Source organism: Etheostoma cragini, chromosome 8, assembly GCF_013103735.1.
Source record: "Etheostoma cragini isolate CJK2018 chromosome 8, CSU_Ecrag_1.0, whole genome shotgun sequence".
Classification (NCBI taxonomy): domain Eukaryota; kingdom Metazoa; phylum Chordata; class Actinopteri; order Perciformes; family Percidae; genus Etheostoma; species Etheostoma cragini.
In genome coordinates, this window is record NC_048414.1 from 19,990,589 (window position 1) to 19,996,410 (window position 5,822).

Below are 5,822 nucleotides of genomic sequence, written 5' to 3' on the forward strand. Positions count from 1 at the left end.
TTGGAAATACAACTTGTTTTTCCTTTTTCATGGTCAAAAGGGGATGAGGGATATTTAAAATATGCTTTGATTTTCATTTTCTATTTCATATAACAAAAAACAAAACCAGAAGAAACCTGAAACGAAAAAAAGGCCTTTTTTCTCACCGGACCGGATGTTCTCCAAGGCAAGAGCTCCAGGGTACCAGTGTTGCTTTCTGCACAGGCTAAATTGACTTTGGAGCATATACTGTTTAAATTATTATTTACAGTCTATGCTTTGGAACCCTACTATGATGATGCTTGAGGGGACTTTTACTTCATCATGTCACATTTATTTATTTATTTCCCTCCCCCTGCCTCCCTTTGACTCTCCGTCTCTTGGTACAGGCATTATGCAACATAACATGTCCTAAGAGATCCAAGTTGTGGAAAGCATTGGAAAAAAGTGAAATCGGTGATGCCAATTTCCTATTGAAGGAAGGGAGACACTAAATGTGTAAAAAAAATGTACAATTAAATTTAATTAAGAATTATCAACATGAAACTGTCCCAGTTGATTTTCTACATGAAGACAATATGTTTTGTATTAAAGGTTTTCTGAACTTGTATGTGTAATTATGCAAATGAGGCATTGCCTATTTAAAATGGTGCTAATTTGCATAAATAATGGTGTTTCAATATTTTTCAACTTGGACCCTATTTGCCCGTGCGTTGGTGTCAACGTGACTAATGTGAATCAAGATCTTTGAAATCCTGTGAAGTTTCTGTGAAATCTGTAGTCCAATACTGGGAACGCTGTAACCTGCAGCCACAAACCAGGCTGCAATGTTAAAAGCACACCGTTAGTTTGCGTTGACAAAAAGGTTCCTCAAATTTTGTAGCAAAATATCTTCTTGTGCCCCCACTTTTTCTGTGATATACGCACAGAGATTTCTGCAGATGACGGACCTTGTTTTCCATGTCTAAAATTACATCCGAGATTATAGCCATTTTAGCCTGTGCTGAACGCAACACTTCTTGGAAATGAACATCTGCTCCATGGATATGAAAAAACAGGTCTTTTTTCATTTGACTTCTTGTGATGTTAAATTGTGAAAAAGTAAATCCAAGCCTATTGTAGATATCTCTCCTCCCCTTTTGACCATGAAAATGAAAAAGTGCCTTGTATTTCAATTTCGTATTTGTAAATTCAAACAAATCAAACAACTTTGCTGCTGGTCAGTGACAGACTAATGCTGTCTGAGGGGAAAGGGGCAAAAATTATTGGTATTTTAGGGAACCATCAAATTTCTGTGCAGTGTTACATAATATGGACAATCCATATTGACTACACATTTTCACACTCAAACTCGTAAAGAAACATGTAATATAATTCTGCCTTCTATCTGGGTCCAGTTCACAGGCTAAGCAAACTATCCCCAGACACCTCCTCCAGCTCTTCCTGGGAGCTCCTGAGGCGTTTCCAAACAAGATGGAATATGTTGTCCCTTCAGCGTACTCTGGTCTGCCTGGGGGTCAACTCCCAGGTGCATGTCCAGAACATCTTTTCTTTTTAATACTGTTTTTTCTTTTATATCACCTCTGTTCTTTTCACCAGATGATTTTTCTTTTTATCATTTTTGTACAGAATGGGGAAAACCTTTGCTCTGAATGAAACAGAAACATAACACAAAAAACATAATTAAGGGAGGGACATTTGGATAGAATACAAGTTCAAGACTCATGATATCCATCTTAATACCTGTGATAGAATTGTACCTGCCTGAGCGAATCTCACTGCCAATATTCTGCATGTCCTTTTATGCTTTGTGCTTTCATGTATCAGCTCATTAACTTTGCAGAAATGTTGGTATAGCCCGGGTCATTTCAATCGGCCCCTGGTGTGTCCCCTACGCCACTTGGTCTGTGAGTCACTGATATAGGCCTCCATGCTGCTCATCAGGCCTGAAAACAGCTTGTGTCTGCAGCTTCAGTCACCTGGCTCACAATGCTCATTTGACAGAGTAGGCTGAGCTCAACAACATCTTTCCCCTCCCATTTTTTGGGGACACAGAACATCAGCCTGGGAACAATGTCCGTCAAAATCGTCCAGACACAATAAATAAAAGTTCCGTAAAAACACTTTATTGGCGTATGTAAATGGGCTGTATTTTTATAGGGCTTTTCTAGTCTTAAAAACTACTCAAAGCGCTCTTACATAGAACAGGAACCATTCCCCATTCACACAATGTGGCCGAGGCTGCCGTACAAGGTGCCACCTGCTCAACAGATACACACTCACACACATTTACACGCTGATGGCGCAGCATCGGGGGTAACTGAGGGTTCAATGTCTTGCCCAAAGACGCTTTGACATGGGATTGCAGGGCCAGGGATTGAACCACCAACCCAGTACCACTGAGCCACAGCCACAGTTCGTGCCCCTTGGCCTTAACATAAGCTCTGATAAGTAAGACTCCAAACTCTGTGCCCATTAGGCAAGGAGAGACAAACATTTTCATACAAAGAATTGAGGGGTGGCAGTAGTTCAGTCTGTAGGGAGTTGGGGTGGGAATCAGAGGGTCGCTAGTTCAAGTCCCCACATGGACCAAAGTACGGTGGTGGACTGGTAGTGGAGAGGTGATAGTTCACCTCTTGGTCACGACAAAGGTGCTCTTGAGCAAGGCACCAAACCCCCAACTGCTTGGGGCCCCTGCCCATTGACTGTCACTCACACTCTGGTGTGTGTGTTTCAGGTCTGTGTGTAATGTGTGTTCTAACAACAGAGGGAAAACACTGTAATTTACCTTGCAGGATTAATTCATTTTTATTGTCATTAAATGTTCCCAGAATGGTTAGGAGGCTTCCTTTCATGACCAGACAAAGAAACCAAATGTACAGTAACTCTTGAGTGGAGAGTAATAGAAATACTACAGGTGTATAGGTAATACTAACTGCTATCATTGTGATTAGCATATTATATTAGACTAGATTCAACTTTATTGTCATTACACAGGTACAGGTACAAGGCAGTTATTAGTTTAACTATTATAAACAGAATTTTTCGGATATATTTGTCCTATGAATATAATATATAAATAAGTAGCATTGTGAACAAAATTTACAGCTGGATATGTACTGAATATAGTATACAGATGGGTATTACTATAAATAGAATTTTTACAGATATGTACAATGAACATAATATACAGATGGTTGTTACTATAACAGAGTTTACAGGTGAATATGTACAATGAATATACATGCAGATGGCTATTACTATAAACTGAATTTTAACAGACAGAAATATATATTAAGTTAGGTTAAAATGAGCAGTATAACAAGGGATTTAACATAGTACAAATAAAGTTTGGACAGAAGCTATCCGAATGATGAGTGCAGGGGAAAGTAATTGCATATTACAGTTAAAGTATGGTATTGCAAATGTATATGCAAACAATTGGTACTGAAAATAAACAGTCGGCAGTGCAAATTGATATTCCAGTCAAGGTAAGTAGGACTATGTCCAGGAGACAATGTCCTACCCTGAGACAATGTTTATTTTTACCAGATTTACCCGATTAGTGCAAACCGTGTCTGAGAGACTTCCAAAGGCCAATTTTCAAGTATCTCTCATGTGTTGCTTAAACACATGAGCAACTGGTCTTCTCAAGGTCGTTCTGCCAATTTCACAATGCTTCATGTCAAACAATGAAATACATTTAATTTCAGTCTTTCGTTTAAATATTTGGTGATATTTCAATCTTCTCTTGTCGACCCCTGTTCTGAAAGCTTTTCCTCTTGCCTAGACTCAGAACTAGAAGCTGAGCTTTTTGTTTAATGATTACCAAAACCTAGGTCAGTATTGTATTGTGTATTGTATAGCTGTTGTGCTGACGCAATTGTGTTAGATGAGCCTGGAACAGTTCAGTTCATTCCATTCTATTCCATTCCATGTCATTTAGCTGACGCTAAAGCCACATGCAATTGTCAAGTATGGGTTAAGTGTCTTGCTCAGGAACACATTGGTTGATGCATAGCAGTGGGAATTCAACCCTAATGTCCCACACCAAAGGCATGGGTCATATCCTCTGCACCATCACCTCCATTCACCTTTTGCATTCACTTCTTGTTCTGTCCAAACTTTAACAATCTCATAAGAATACTCTCCACCACATTGATTAAGTCGATTGATTTTCCTGTAATTGCCACGGCCGTCCTCTTTTGGTGGGCCCAAGATCAGGAGAACCATAGTTAATAAAAGGGATAATGGGTAATTAGGTTGGTGAGAGAGAGAGATGAGACACTGCATCAGGCCCTAAATGCGAAGCTCTGTTTGTGTGATTAGTTTTCAAGAATATCCTCAGATCACATGCACTCTGTTCCCTAAGTGCATTAATTAGAAAGCCGAGCAATTCCCCTCTCCCTGCTTTTAAAAACCAGACACAGACATGTATGAAATGCATTATGACATACTGTACGTACAACAGTCTAGAAGAAGGAATGCCAAATGAAACGCAACATGAACTCAACTATAGAGGATGTGGTGTTTGAGTTGTTCTTTTGCTTAATACTCTTTAATGTTTCAGTTTCATATATCTAGTAACCCGGAAAGTATAGTAATGACACAATATGAGCTACATGTAACAGCAATATGTTTGTTAATTACAGTAGCGTACCGTGGGCTTTCAGTCATGAAATGACCTCCAACAACCCCCCCCGCCCCCCCCCCCCAAAAAAAAAAGAAGAATCAAACAACCACACCGCACAAGCACATCACTATGCATTAAACATCTTTAAGCACACCAACACAGCATCACCATCTATACCCAAACAATGGCAATACAAATGTATATAATACCACAATAACTTCATCTCTCCTAAACAGTAAGAAGTAACACCCACCCATTACTTGTAAATTAAATCCATCCTCCTAGCCTTTATTTTCTTCTTTTACGCGTGCCTGTACGTCATTAAGTCCCGATGCCATTACAGCGGCTCCATCATTACACTGTGCCACTAACTTTGTTTTGCACTCGTAGCTGCCCAGCTCCTGCCCGTAGCTGATAGATCCTGAGCTTGTTTTCTTTCTGTGACATCCTCAAACTTTAAAAATCTCTCATTTACTACGATGTCAGTAACATACCGAAGTGCAAATGACAGCTGTGCAGTGTTGCTTAAATCTGTGGTCTCGTCCACCATAAATGCAACAAACTAGGTGTTGTTGATCCCTTTTTTGATGGCATCATTTAGCACCTCAGCAACAGCACTTATGAGATCATTTTGAATTCTTCCAGATTTTTTCTCACTCTCTCATTGTGTAGGCTTGTCTCTCATCTCCGCTGCTCATCCAGTTGCAAATCCACCCTGGACTCACCAAAGGTCTTCAAATGTCCCACCATCATGAGGTGTCGCTTGGATGCCTGATGTTTGCTAGCGGCCTTGGTGAAGCTATTAAGGCTGTTAAAAACTGTGGTGTTCCATGTTCCCTGACCGGTATTAAAAAGCGAACACGGACCGCAAAATAGCTTGGGCTGCTCGGTGCTAGCTGTTAGCCAGTCATAGCGGTCGTAGTCACCATCAGTGAAGTGTCGCACAAAACCTTGGCCGGCCTTGATCAACCCATCCAGCTCAGGTGTAGGCCTTCCTCTTAAAATAATTTCTTTCTTCTCTCCAAACGATTGCCTTGAAAAAGGCACATGAAGGAGCTCGGAAACAGGATCGCTAAGAGGTGTGAAGGAGGTGGCTATAGCTTAAGGTGACCAGATTTCTCCGACAAAATCAGGGGACATTTTCAGCTCAGAAGCGTATTTACCTCCAAAACAAGTAATGTTTTTACTTTTGTAAAACTTAAAACGGGGA

At 40.2% G+C, this 5,822-nt stretch overlaps 1 long non-coding RNA gene across 1 annotated transcript in view; it reads right to left on the reverse strand.

The window, feature by feature from the left end:
* Nucleotides 1-204: 204 nt before the first annotated feature.
* The window catches only part of LOC117949096, a 13,064-nt gene continuing 7,446 nt past the window's right edge, over nt 205-5,822 (reverse strand). The window contains exon 3 of the long non-coding RNA XR_004657620.1: nt 205-214. This is a non-coding gene — a long non-coding RNA (uncharacterized LOC117949096). The remainder of the gene's footprint in view (nt 215-5,822) is intronic.